General features: G+C 40.4%; 1 protein-coding gene across 1 annotated transcript in view; it reads right to left on the reverse strand.

Annotated features, from left to right (window-relative positions):
- IRS1 (insulin receptor substrate 1) overlaps nt 1-15,395 on the reverse strand; it is a 48,224-nt gene that overhangs the window by 1,638 nt on the left and 31,191 nt on the right. The window lies entirely within an intron of this gene.

Below are 15,395 nucleotides of genomic sequence, written 5' to 3' on the forward strand. Positions count from 1 at the left end.
GGATTACTTATGTTCCGTAGCACAGGTTTACTAATGAGCAAATGCCAAAAGTTGCTTTTGATCTGCATCTTCAGAACTGTGTGCAGTTCTGGACACCACAAGAGAACATATAACTATCAGAGAGCATCCAATGGAAGACTACAAAGATGGAGAAGGGTCTAGAGGGTAAAGTGCAAGCGGATTGGCTGAGGGCCCTGGGTTTGATCAGCCCAGAGCAGAAGAGCTGAGGGCAGCCCTCGTGGTGGCTGCAGCTCCTCACAGGGAGCAGAGGGACAGCACTGAGCTCTGCTCTGTGTGACAAACACAGGCCTGAGGGAACGGCATGGAGGCGGCATGGAGGGTGTAGGGCACAGAACAGATCCCAGGGCAGTGGGCACAGCCTGAGCTGCAGAGTTCAAGAAGCATTTGGACACTGCTCTCAGAGATGGGGTTTAGGTGGTCCTTCTGGAGCGGGGGGCTGGACCTGAGGATCCTTGTGGGTCCCTTTCAACTTGGGGTATCCTATGATTCTGTCACTGAATGATTCTCATCATCTCCGCTCTAGCCCTCTTAATCTAGCACACAATGCAGATGCCTCAAGTCCATTCCCATCTCTGCATTTCGGTTGACTTTACACAATAGAATAGGCCAACAATAGAAGCACTCTTATGGGGTACATCTACAGGAGCAACAGAGGATGGAGTGAGACTCGGTGTTGACCTGCCTTGTATCCTACTGGGAATCCCCTAGCAGACTCTCCAGCCCTTGGCAGGACACGATCTTGCTGGAAGAACCAGGGTCAGAGTCACACATCAGGGCACCAGCAAGAGCTCCAGCTGCAGGCCCACACAGAGCCCACAAGCAGGCAGCCACATAGAATCACAGGATTGCTCAAGTTGGAAAAGACCTTAAAGGTCATTAAGTCCAACTGCATCCCAGCCTCCAAGCAATAGGATACACAACCCCAGAGCTTCTCTCTTTGCACTACAGTGGGAAGTAGCCATACTTACTGAAGCCTGAACAACACACCCACAAATGAATATTGGTTAGAGGACAACCTCATTTTCATTTTGGGAGTTTCACACAAAAACTGATGAAGCAAGACAGACTTTACATAAATGTGTGACTATTTCTATATTAAATATTAACTAAGCTCCTGAAAATATAGGTAAATAGTGCATTTTCCTCAGTACAAATAAACAAATAGACTTCTAATACACACGTTGAAGTACAAAACTGAAAAGACCTCCTGTCCTACATTCTTTAATTGCCCAAGAAACAAATTTATCTTCTGTGGTCCTTCAAGTGAAAGGAAAGTTTATCCTTGCAATTGATGTGTGGTATGCTGTGAAACTCCCCAGAGAATTATCTCACAGATCTCTTATTTACTTTCAACTTTCTTCTGCGCTTGTATTGCAACCTCCTGGAATGTTCTGAACCAAATATCTATATACAGCTTTGCAGAGCTTTGCAGCTTTCAACTATGCTTAACCTAAAATTAGCCAGTAATGCCATACAGTATTAATAAAAACTAATGACAAAGTAGAAATGGCTTAAACGAAACTGAAGTATAATGTGTGCAAAGTGCCCATTTCCCAACCATTCCGGGTGCAGCAGGGCCGCAGGAAGAGTTTAGTGACCACTGGCAAGGCCACCAGTCTCAGCTTCTCTGCCTGGGCAAGGCAAGATGAAGGAGACAGGTGTCCTACATCATTGGAACTTATTGTGTTAAGATATTTAAATATTTAAACAATAATTTGCAACAGTAAGACAGAAAATGACATTTCTACACTAGCATTCAGGTAATCTCAACTGAAATATATAATCTAGAAAATAAAACCTGTGACTGCCAAGGGTGCTGCCTTTGTCCAATGCAATTCATCACCCATTCAACCAACACAACTGGGAACACATTGCAACTGCTATTTTAAGAAGTCAGAAGAGTAAATGAGGAAAGAGTTAACAAGTCTCTACGAAAAAGAAAACACTTCCCAGAGGAATTAACAAAGCAAACAGCACTAAAGAAAATCAGTTACAGCATCTTTGAATCTTAAAAGACCTGAGCATGTGTAAATGAGGAAAAAAAGCAGGAGAGCTTGAAACTCCAGATGAAGACAGAGTCGTGCAGGGTGTGAACAGAACCAGGCTGTGCTTCCTATAAACTTCAGTTGCCAGTACAAGAGGAGGCAGGACATGGGCCCTGTCTTCCTGCTTGTTATTGCACCTCTAGTATGTCCAGAAGTACAATATGGAAAACTACTTGTCAAGCAGAAAAAGTATTACCAGACCACAATTCAGCTGCCGTCAGTCACTGTAGAGACTACCGATATTCCAGTTCACAAACCTCAGTGACCCTGTAACCAGCACGATTAAAAAGTACTTTTTAGAAGTTATTTTTAAGAATTCCTACTGCTCACCAACATTAGAAAATATTTATTAATTTGGCCTAACAAAAGAAAACAACACCAACTTTCAAACTTGAGTTTAATGTAACAACCCCTAACTCAAGCTATTGTGGTGGTAATGCACATATGTAAAACCTGCCGTACATTTTCTACAGTTTCAAAAACAACCAACAAACCAAAACCAAACAACACAGGGAAGGAGAAGTTTCCTTCTAATTTCACGAGCAGAAAAAAAACGAAGACTACTATCCACCCTGTGAGGTTACTGACCGCAATGATTGTTTTCATCTCCCCAACTCCTCTTAAAAATCTTTTTCTGCAATAGAAGAACTGGATAACAGAGAACATCCACCCCCGCTGCTATGACATGGCAGAGGCGCCTGTTCTGCCTTTATGCACAGGAGTGCCCAGAAAGCAGCCCTTCTGAGGGAAAGCTGCTGCTCCAGGCAACTGCCGACAGTCCACTGGAAGGCTCTGATCCAGGGAATTCCTGATTGCACATAACTTCTAGCTAAAAGCCCCATCCTCAATTTTAGTGTACACATGTTCTTTGTTAGACTCAAAAGAATACTTAATTTTTTGGCATAATTTTCTCTCTTTTCAGAGAATTATTACAATATGTTTCAAGGCGGAAGCACCTTATAAGGTACTGAAGTCATCAGCTAGATACCTCACTGTTTCTTATCAACAACCATAAGCATTTCCTTAACAACATATAAAAACAGCGTGGAAGGCAAGTGTTTTAATAGAGAGCACTAGGACTACAGTGAGCTGAGGTAAGGATCATTAAAACCACTGACATCACTGTTGGCAAGCATGGAAAAGGGAAAACCTGTGTTTAATCTATTTCCTATTGACCACAAGCTTTAGCTGGAGCTCCCAATAATGCAGTTCGTGGTTGACTTTATGGAAAAAATTAGTGATGCAAGAAAAACGTACTGAAACAAACAAGGATCTTTAAAAGTTACTACAATGTACCTTTGACAAGCAGCCTCTGCTCAACATCTGTTACAACACACATGCAGATAACACAAATGCGTGTTCCAGCTGGCAACACTTTCAGCTCCAATCTATTAGGCCAGGCTGGATATAACACAACCAACTGGAGTTCCTATTACAGTTCAAGTCCCATTCTTAAATCCAGTAACTAAAAATAAGTCGATAGCACCCTTTATTTCCATTATGGGGGAACTGGAGGAAAGGCATATTTAAACTTCTAACTCTCAGTGAGCAGAAGGTCTAGACAATTTCACAATATATCTTTCATGAATTTTTGTATTTAAAGTAGATGTATTGTTAAAATACACACTGAGTGCAACCACTTACTCCCTCTTTATAAATCACTATTACTAAAAGCTAACCAAAGAGCAAATACATCAACAAAAGCAAAAACTCAAGTCATCTTCAAACAAAAGACTTTTTTGTCACCAACTTCATCTTCCATGTTCTATTAAAAGCTAACAACACATCCTATCCCTAAAACACCAACAGAAATGTTCTTCCCAAGTGTCCTTCCACTTAAAAAGAAGGTAACGTACAGTTCCTGTTGAAGCTCCATGATCAATCTGTCAAATAACTACTTCATCTGATGAACATACTGGGGCAAAACGATGCTCCCAGATGCCGAGCTGCTCGGTATATTGTGCATTTGCTGGATGTGCACAGGACGCGACTGCTGCAGTTCTTCCATCAGCCTCACTCAACCAGACGTATTCTTCAAAACTGTTCCTAACCCACCAGCATCTTATTTGAAATTACAGAAAGGAACAAATGCATTTTTATTTACTTTAGGATCGTGTAGTGCATCTTACTCTGTGCAGATTAAGAAGTGACTTAGTGCACAATGAACACAACTACCAAGCAGAGCAACAAGGTCAGGAACAAAGGGTGACAATTAAAGAGAAAGCCATTAAGAAAATACAGCTGAAGGCTCGTGCAGAACTTCACAAGCCCCAGTCTGCACCTAGCCTGGACACCCACTGTCTGCCCAGGTAACTCAGAGTCTTTAGAAATCTGACACAAGTTAAATACATGAAGCAGTGCTGAAATACTCATTTATAGCTCTTGTCTGGGTGACATCCGCAGGAATCATCATCTAGCTATAACGAACTGACGCACATCTCCTTATAAGCGGAATTTATCCATGTTTTTGCGTTCGCCATACTCATGATCTTAAGCAGTGTCTGTTTACATTTTTCTTGGCGTTACTAACATGCACACAGATATGGGAAGTATTCCATCTGGATAAATTAAAAGCACCAAACAAGGCTTAAACTAGCTCAGATAACTTCTTTTCAAAGAGATGCAAATATACAGTACAATTTTCCCAATCTCACTCAGACCTTGAAAGAGTAAAGGAATGCAAGAAGAAACAATGGTTGCTCTAGTATGTTAATTGCGGTCTGAATTCTAACAAAAGGAATTCAAAATAGAACTAAACAAGGTAATTACAACGTTGCTATTTAACTTGACAGGCTATAATCTACATTTAGTAAGTCTAAATGAGCTTTTCTTCATTGTAGCCTAAAATGCCTGTTTCGGCTTTCTCCTGAATGGCATAAATGGAGAATTACTGGTGATTTGGTTTATCAAGTCCTTTCCTACCAGACCAAGTAGTTGGATTCGGTGTTTTTATCCCTTTTTCTTCTTCACGTAAACTATCATTTACTCATGGAGGAACCTCAGGACAAGTAATAAGCAGTACAGCCTTCCACCAGGAGTTCAAACAAAATTCATCCCCGTCTTCTCCAGAAAGGCAGAAAGATGGCAGGGAAAAACCAAACAAAACAAAGACTTTTAAAACAGGATGATGAACAGAACCAGGTTCTCACACTCAAAGAAGCTCTTACTCTCATTTTCTGTATTCTGAGCATAGTGGGAAAACACCAAGTAGACCACAGACATTCTTTGGACGAGCTTCTGCTCAGCAAAGAGTTCATACATCTGATTTCAACTTTACAGTGTGTCAACATGATTTACGCTCACTCAGGACAAAACTAAAGCCATCACTGCAGTCAGCAGGAAAGGCTGCTGCCACAGGCAGGAAACCAAGGACTGATCGCCAGCAAACATCTAGCTTAGGAGAGAGCGACAGCATTAGAGGTCAGATTTGGCCACTTCCACCTGTAAGGAGCAGGAAACAAGTCAGCTGTTAGTGCTGATACATAAAGATATTGGAGAAAGCAAATCACAACAGAAAAATTATTTCAGGTATTCTGCTCTACTATGCAGTTAGAAGTTGGAGCAAAACTGACTTGACGTAACATTTGAATTTCTGGTAAAATACTTTCATCTTTCATTTTCTTAAGTTTTTCAAAAACAAACAAGATACAACTAAAGTTTAAACAGAAATACCTTGAATTCTATACAGTCCAGTTAATGAAGTTAAGTAGAGAAATTTTCTACTTTTTCTCACAGTGATGCAGCAAGACAACTGTCCAGCAATTAAAAATTACAAACAAACAACAGATACAGCCCTAGATCCACGCTGTTTCTTGAGTTTGTTTTTTTTAAAAAAAAAAAAAAAAAAAATTGTTTTTTGTTGTTGCTATCTTTCTTAATGAAACGTAAAATACAGGAAGAGTAAGCTAAGCTGTAAGTGGGTTGATTGTGCTCATTTCTTCCCGTTTTGTAAGGACAGAAAGACAGTATCTTCCTCCTTTGCTAGCAGCCCAGGCCAAATACTCAGCTCCGGGTTGAGTCGAACGTACACGAACAGAAATTCCTTTTTGTTTCAGGACTGAAGATATTTACATTAATAGCAAGCCTAAGAACACAGTGTCTCTCTAAACTGATAATCCACGTTAATACCAAATCTTCTCATAGAGCTCCTGTAATACACATGGCAGCACTCAGCAGTTGGTCTTTGGTGTCCTATGGATAGATCCGCTCACAGCTCAGTGTCTTCCTCCCTCCCCACAGCTGCACTAATGAGAAAGCTATCAAAGACTAAATGTGCATCACCTACTTACTAGCTTCAGTCTTCATGGGAAAAAACTGCTTCTGTTTGTAAGAGTCAAAGACAGTAGCAAATTCAATAGAAGGGGTCATTTACTATTTTGGAACTCGTGCTGTTCAGTTCACTGAGTTTTCAGTGTCTAATCCTGACAGATTTGGGACATACATGCTCCCCCAATGATCTCATAACCCACTGCCAGGTCAAGAAAGCAAAGGTGAAATGCACTGTGTATGCCTGCATCCTTGAAAAAAAGAGAACATTAATCAGTATTTAGGAAACATATGATCATGTATCGATGACATTACCAAGCAGCATCCAGAAACACATCTTCATTATGCTATTTATTTCTCCAAGGAACTTTCTTAGCAGGAGTTCTTTTTTTTTTTTTTTTTTTACTTCATCTTGCTTTACTTATAACTTTTATGGTAGTTCAGAATTCAGTAAACTCGACACTGCTGGGAACCATTAGAACTGCTCTCTCTCTATGGGGAAGCAGATGATAAACACACCTTTAGATGCACCCTCACACCCTCAACTTGGTGCCAATTTACTCTCACACCCTCAACTTGGTGCCAATTTAAACTCACACAATTAAATTTGACCAACTTGAGTGCACTGAAGCTGTGCTCATACTATATCAAAGAAATTATATCAGCAATAGAGCTCAGTAACTCATAAAACACAGCGTAGCTTTCACAAAATCAGAATACATCTCAGTCACTCTATTTTCAAGTTCATTATTTTTCTGTTAATTTGTATTTCACTTGCCTTTCTGCATTGCAGTCTATTTCCTCATGCCTGCAGCCAAACATTGCCGATTCCCCTCTGCTTTTCTGACCCTATTTTGTAATGCTCATTTTCTGCCAGACTGCCTTTTTACAATATGTGAAAAACAAAACACAAGAACAAACCAAAACAACAATAAACGCTACATAATTAATTGTAAGTACCTTGAAACAATATGATACACGCTAAATTGTAAGAGTTCCACCTTAAAGGAAAGATTTGCACCATTCGGATTAGCCAAAGCTATTTTCCTCCCAATGGACATTTAGGGGAATAAGGCAGAAGAAAAATGGCATTTAAAAGGAAGACATACAGAAGCCCCACAGGGGATAACCTGGCCAGTTGACCTTCCCTTTGAAATTTTGCCAGTGCAAATTAAGTAGCAAGTCTGCAGCACTTCTGGCAGCAGCGTGGGAAGGAAGTTCTGCAGTGATTTTGGATGAAACACTTCCTCAATTCCCAACAACAGCACGTTAAATATCAAAAAGGATAATAAGGATAATAAGGAGGTACTGGCAAACACATTCTCAAGAACCAGCTATGAAAGCAGAGGAGGGGATTAAAGGAAATGAAATGCCATTAAGTAGAAAAAAATGTAACAAGGTTCAGAAAGCTAAGGTGGCTGCAAAGCATACGTTATTTTGACACCACTTGCCATGCCTTAATAAAAAGCTGCAACAGAAATAAAAAAAGAAAATAGAAGTAGTGCTTTTTTAAAGTAAAAGGAGATGGCTTTTGATGAGAGGCAAAAAGACACAGTAAAGTTTGTTACAACTTGAAGCCGTACTAGAAAACAATTAAACACACATTGAGCTTTTCACCAAAATATCTGGTGAATCTCATACCAAATGAATTGCTGCAGCTGCTTTGTCCCATTTTCTGCTTTGTGTAGCAAAAAGATAATTAATATTACAAGTCCATCTCAGAAATTACTATTTGAATCCACACTTCAAATCTGACGTTCAGAATCCTTTGGCACTTAAAATCAACAACTGAAATCTCAAGCATCACAAACTCTGTGCTCACAAATTCCCGAGCAGCAGAGCACTGTGGCTGGGGAACACAACCTTGACCCAGGAGCTTAAGGGTACACCTAGAAGCAGAAAGACCTGAAATCTAAAGCTGGTTCTTGGTTTGATTCCTTGCATAGCTCCACTCAAGTTGCTCTGCCTGGGTCTCACGTAAAATAGATAAAATATCTCTCTACTCCATTTACTCCTAAATGAAATTTGCTAGAGAGGAGGAAAAAGACGTTGTGATGTCTCAAACACACACAGTTAGCTGAACATCTAAGGAATGATGTTCACTCTTATCTTCCTGTCTCAGTGCCTTGACCACGAGTTGAGAACTTCTACCTGATGGAAGAGGGCAGGCTGTCAGGGACCAGACAGCAGGGTGACAAGTGTCTTCAGAGGGTCCACGTGATGACAGATGCACGGCAGCATCTGGACATTGTGCTATAAATACAGTATTAGGCCAGACATATATCAAGGAGAATAAAAATAAATGAATACTTGCTTCATTCCCTCAATACTATTTACAAACTGAAGAAAAAAAATCATTGTACGTGAGGAAACAATGTTTTTATTCTATTCAATTCTATTCTTAATGCAGTCTTAAACGATGAGAATGCATATGCACAAGGCAGGGGCAAAACCATCAATGCTTAAAAAAACCTCACAAGCATTTGAAAATTTCCTATATTCCAAGCATCATTCAACATTAAAGCACATTTGTAAAATTAAGGAAACGCTACATGAAAATAAAATTCTTAATTGGAAAAAAAGAACAAAATTCCAGCATAAGAAAATACACTTTTATTCATAGAGCACAAGTTCCACCCTTTAATAGCACTGATCTAATGATGAAGATATTCCAGACTGCAATGGGATTAACCTCAAAAATATTACTGAGCACTTTAACGAGGTCTGAGTTCATGGCTGAATTATCCACTCTGCCATTAAACACTGAAATGGATGTTTGTATATAGATTAGGCTTTCAAAACAATTGTCATCCGATTTGTTTTCAGAAACCATAGTAACAAAAAAACAGTGAATACAGGGTGATGGCAGGGCACAAAGGAAACCACAGTCTGATTCAAAACGATGGGGCTATCTCAGCTGGAAGTTGAGGGGCAGAGGAAGAAGCACCTGGCAGGCCCTTAGGGCCAATCTGGATGCAGCTGTGAGTTAAATCTAAATTATAAACACCAATCAGACAACCAAGCCCTCTGCTGCTGTTTCTTTAGAGTTCTGCTCAGTGAAATCCTGAAAGGCTGAATGACTGCCAACACGGTATTTTAAAGCTATGAACAGCTTAAATGGACTAGCCTTCACTTGCTTGGTTGCTATGATTTCCAATGGGACACTGATCAACAGTCACATGAATAACTTAATTTCAATACCAATCTAGCATTGTGAGACTATGATTACACAAGCAAAAGTCAAAGTAGGTAAAAGTTGTCCTCATTACTGAATTTGCAACCAAAAATTTTAATTCACTCATTCTTTTTTTTCAAAAGCACAACAAGGAGAAATTTTCTCCATATAATGGAAGCTGTTCACCACAATATCAGTAAGTATCTCACCAGATGATGGATACTGTATTGTTGTGACATAAACCTTCCATCACAGTTGTCACATCTAGTGTTAAGGATAACCTTTTAGAAGTTATTAGTGTAAGTCAACAGAAAATTTCAAGCATACAGTAATACAGATTAAAGGCTTAGCATGCACACAAAAGGATCTGCACGTGATATTACATCTCATTAAAACACCATTTAGGTGTCTTGGTTAATCGATAATTAAAAACATCTACTAAACATTAACCCTGACAAAACACATAACAATTCGACTTTATTACATAGAAGGATTACATTACAGAATCTCATACAATGGGAATTTGTCTTTGTTTCTGTGACCCAGGACATGAACTTGGATACCAAGACAGGAAATTCTAAGTATCCTGCTTGGGCTGCTGACATTCTCAGTGATCACAGATGTCACTGATGCTGCAGCTAAACCTCTCAAAAGAATAAACTCCATTAATCAATCTTTTATATCCACTTAACTCAAAATGTTACTCAAAAACATACATTATGTAGCAAATAAATAAATAAATAAATAAATAAATAAATCCCACCCTCCTGGAACACTGTGAAGCTCAATGTTATGCTGGTTGAGCATCAGTAACAGTTTAGGAATGGTTTCATGACGTAGTATCTAATAAGCAGTGACTGAAACTAAGTGTCTTCGTAGTTGAGAGTAGAGCTGACAATGGAGCATAGGTTTCTTATCTCCAGAACTAGGTCTACTTTTAGTCCTGAGCACGTCAAAAACTGAGATGCACTAAAGAAGCAAGGAGGATTAGGAATAGAGACAAACCATATCATATATAATATCCTCAAGACAAATTATCGCATCTGACACTTGTGCTTCCTTTTACCATCAGGTCTTCTAACGCTGCACTACATTGCTGAAATCTTCAGGAAAGTTCAGCCATACACAAAACAGCCATTGATTCAAATGCCCTGAAAATAGTAACTGTAGGCACACAGATATTTTCCTTTCCTTCAATATAATCAGATTGCCCAACTGGCAGTTAAACAAGCCAGTCAAAGGGCAAAGACATTCATTTGCAGCAAAGTAGAAACACAGTGAGTTAGCACACAAACAAAGACAGTACAAGCAGCATGGATGGCAAAAGACATCCTGCCACACTCAAGACACCATAGTTTGCACTGGTTTCTTTGGTCTGGTTTCCTGATGAAATGGAGCTCATCATATCATTGATCGAATAGACAGCAGACCATCTAAGCAGGACATAAAATTCAGCTTAAGTTTGGCAAAGATACAAAATTTCAGATATATTGAGTCGTTCTGTGCTGTGTAAAACTCCACGGCTGAGTGAGGGATTCCTTGAGGCACGGCACTAGCAAGCACAGCCCAGACACAGCAGAGCAGCAGCAGATCAGTGCTTCCAGCAGCCCCTGTGCCCACAGCACCACGTCTGGCAGGGACTGCAGAGAAGAGTGCAGAGGTTTGCAGAGGCAGGAGAGGATAGTGTAATAAATGGAAAGGGAAGCCATAGAAGTAGTTCCACCGCTCACAGATCATCTGTTTGCATAAGCAGTTTTGCTTGGAGCAGCATTTTGTCACTACTATTACTGTTACCTAATGTGCAAAGAATGTATTAAATTCTTAAATATTACATGAAATTTCAGGGCTTCTGTATCATATGTGGGAGATCAAACAAGGTGGGTAATGTTCCACTCAGCCTTCTAAACATCATTTGGAAATCAGAAGCATGCAATACACTTCAGAGTGCAGTCCAAACAAGCACCTCCATTGGAAGGAGGCAGTCTGAAAAGCAGAACAAAAATACCAGTGGCACAGAGACACACAACAGTGCCACTTTCAAGAAAGCTCTTGCTGCTCAGATCTTGGTAACCCAAGCTGCAGTGAGATCACAACCAGCAGCCATGTCCTGGACCGAGCCTCAAGTCAACTTCCAAATCCAAGGCTTCAAAGCAAGGAAGCTTCACAGCAAGGTCCTTCCAAGTACGCTCAGAAATAAGAACCGTCCTGAAAGGGGGAGGAGGAAAAACAAGGAACGCTTGTTTTCCACAGAAAACTGCTTCCCATATTGGCAATGACAGCTTTCTACTACACTTTATCCACAGTTTCAGTAACAGCATCATCACCATCTCTTTAAAACCATTTCTTTCAACTTGTCAAACTTGTTTCATTTCCAGTCACCAACTAGGCAGAAAACTTAATGAAATGTTTAATTTTAATTAAGAACAGTGACAACTGGAATTCAGAGCTCCTGCAGCATCTATAGATGTCTTGCTCTACAAAGACAATGTGATGAAATACAACACAAGAACTTCTCCTTTCCATAGGTCAGTAAGCTAATATTTCAGCAAGGTACAACCACCTCTCCAACGCTCCTTTTTCTCCCTGATTCTCTTCTGGTTACAAGTCACAACTGCTAGGAAATGATGCACCGAGGCCTGTGGAGCTTGGATGAGGGCAAAGTGCAGTGCAGCAGGAGCCACTGCTCTGAGAAATAATAACTGAAAGATGCAACAAGTTCTACTGTAAATACAACTTGGCAATTTTCAGTACTTTGGAGTACTGACATAACAAAGTATGGCTTTCAAGTAAATACAGCACTTGAAATTTAGAGATAACTTCCTTCCAAACTTCAAGGACACTGTTCAAAACATGCAACACATCAGAGCTGTTCAAAGTATTGGTTGGGAGGGGCAGAAGGTACACTGGTCCCACTGAGAGCACCCCTGAGGATGCTCAGACTGTCTCAGGTAAAGCCTTCCAACGAATTTCCACTGAGGAGGATTGGTACCCAGTCCCTAGCCTCAAACACTGAGTTTGTCAAAAACACTAGCAAATGAGATGTTCTGGTTTTCTACCACCTAAATTATAAACACTAATATAGACATTCATATGACTTTTTAAATAAAATCATCTTGTAATGCACGTTATCAAAATAATTATAACGATAAACAACTTAGCTGAAAGACCCCAAAATTCTTCAGCACTCTCTGGGGAGAGAGAGTTTATCATGCATTGTAGTGACACGACAAGAGCAATAGTTCTAAAACTTACAAGGTTTGCGTTAGATACAAGGAAGAAACTCTTTACTCCAAGGGTGGTGAGGCACTGGAATAGGCTGCCTGGAGAAGCTGTAGATGCCCCATCCCTGGAGGCATTCATGGCCAGACTGGATGGGGCTTTGGGCTTCTTTTAGGCATCCCTGTCCATGGCAGGGGATTGGAACTAGACGGTCTTTAAGGTTTCTTCCAACCCAAAACATTCTGTGAGTCTACAATACATTAGACAATCAAGATATTTGCTCGCATTATCTTTGCACAACTGTAAATAGAGACTTTCTATTTAAATATTTAAATAAAATTCTCCTTTGCTACTGCTTCTGTTTGGCAACTGTCTCCCAGACGTGCTTAGCATGTATCCATCTTCCTATATTCCATGCAAAGAGCTCCTCGCTGCTGTATTATTTCTCAGCTTAAAACTTTCAAAAATGAAGTAAACAACACAACCTGCATGGTTCCTTTAGTCAGAGCAATCTTAGAACAGCAAAAAGTAGTCATATATTCAGACAGATGCAAGATTTCAAAGCTGTGTATTGTAAACGTTGAACTGGCCACTTCAAGTATATAAAATATTACTCCACTAAACAGAGCTATGCTTCACTGGAAGTCAGATGACAGAATTAATGGAAATGTAGGAAAGCAGAACTAGCTTTTGGAAACACCCCACAGTTCCCAACGAAAGTAATGATTAAACCAGCAAAAAACACAGATGTCCACTGACATTTTCCTTTAAAAGAAAAAAACCAACAAAACCATAATGCTGTGGTCCTCGTTTATAACAAACTTTAAAGCAAGTAAGCAGAACGCACTACAAGCATCCATCAGACTGGGGCCTGCAGCTGCCCCAAAGCGCAGCCCTGCCGCAGGCACAGCCTGCTGCTCTGAGCAGCCCACCGCCCGCACTGCTGGGAGCCAGCACTGCGCCTTTCTCCTGATTTGGGAAGCCAGCATGCAACCAGGAACAATATGTTTATAGCATTATAATCCATATTCTGTCATATGTAAACAAGTACCCATTACTTAGAGGCCACAGATGAGCATAGTATTAAATAGTAATAGAAAACAGCTGTATTTTCCTTCCCAATTGTTTATATTTCTAAAGCATCCGCTCTTTAAAATATTGTCCATTCAAATCAAAACACGCTGTGCCTGAACGAAGGACAAAACAACAACAGTAGTTTTAAAACACTCCACTTCCTGCAATATTACGCGAATTAAACTCAAGGCTGCAGCCAGAGCAGCTCATGTACTTCAGAGGGTGAAGCGACCACAAACATACAGGGGACAGGGGAACACATGGCTCCTCAGCACTGCCCCAGTAACCCTGACACTGTGGTGATGCCTGCCCGTGTTTCTGTGTAAGCTAGCCTACTTTCTGCCTTTGCTGCAGAACTCTGCTATTATCCTCCCCTCTGTATAGATACGTGCACAGAGAGATTGATTACATACTATATGTATGTATATATAAACACATCAAGTACACACATATACATACACAACTCAGAACATCCACTCTGACTTCATTGATAATGTGTTAGCAGAAAGTAACATTTTTCTTAGTATTTTCTTCAAACATCTCCAGTGTGTTCCACATTTCCTATCAGTATTAACTACAGGTATCAACTGTACACAGATTTATCAACCACAAGAAAATAACCAGCCGCAAACATATGATCCAGAAGCTTTCAAAGCCCTCACGACACTTGCCTGAAGAAGCTTATAGGGAGAAAACAGAAATGCTAAAATCATTTGTAAGCTCAGAAGCTGAGACGTGTGCCCACCAACACTGCTTCAAAAGGTAGCAAGAGCTTTCAACTACCTTACCTTTCACCAGTATTTCCTACGAAACCACGTTCAAACATAATTCTGTTACCTGCACTGCAGCAGCAGCCAAGAGAAGCTGTTTGAAGCTTCTGGGGAGGATATGGGATTGGGAGAGATATGGTTACAAACCTGCAGACACCATCTCCTATCATAAACACATCCACACAGAGCCTGCTGCTGGGATTTCAGACACTTCATAAGTAATATAATAAAATTCACTGCTTGCTAAGTTAGCTGGAGTAAAAAAAAACAAACAACTATCTTCGTTCCTGTGCGTCACAAAACTACCTGTAGATGCCGAATGATAGCTTGGCTACCATGTTACAAAATAAGTAACTAGTTAGCAACTAGGTGAGTTAAGAGCTTCCGTGCAAATGTTCAGTAATTTTCTTGATTTTATTTACTCAGCATTGGTTTATTTTACCTAGTATAAGTTCCAGACTGGCTCAGGGCTCTTGTAAAAAAAATACCTCATGCTGGTTGGAGCCACAAGCTGAGCAGTGAGCCCACGTTCCAGCAGAGCTGCCCTCGGAGCACGATGCCCACGGGCACAGCTGTAGCACCTGAAGGAGCAGTCCCTGCGCAGCAGCTGGAGCACAGCAGGGTCAGAAGCCATACTGCACTTTTGTTCTGCCATGTATCAACAATTATTTCCACACAACAACTGTACAAAGAGCAGGTGAGAGGAGGGTAATTACACCAGGTATGTCTTCCACAGAAGAATTAAAAGAACATAGCACCCCATAGCACCAACACAGTACATAACGACCAAGCGAGGTAAATTTTGCTTTATCAAGAGTATCAGAT

This window comes from Tympanuchus pallidicinctus, unplaced genomic scaffold (assembly GCF_026119805.1).
Source record: "Tympanuchus pallidicinctus isolate F22 unplaced genomic scaffold, pur_lepc_1.0 scaffold22, whole genome shotgun sequence".
Lineage (NCBI taxonomy): Eukaryota > Metazoa > Chordata > Aves > Galliformes > Phasianidae > Tympanuchus > Tympanuchus pallidicinctus.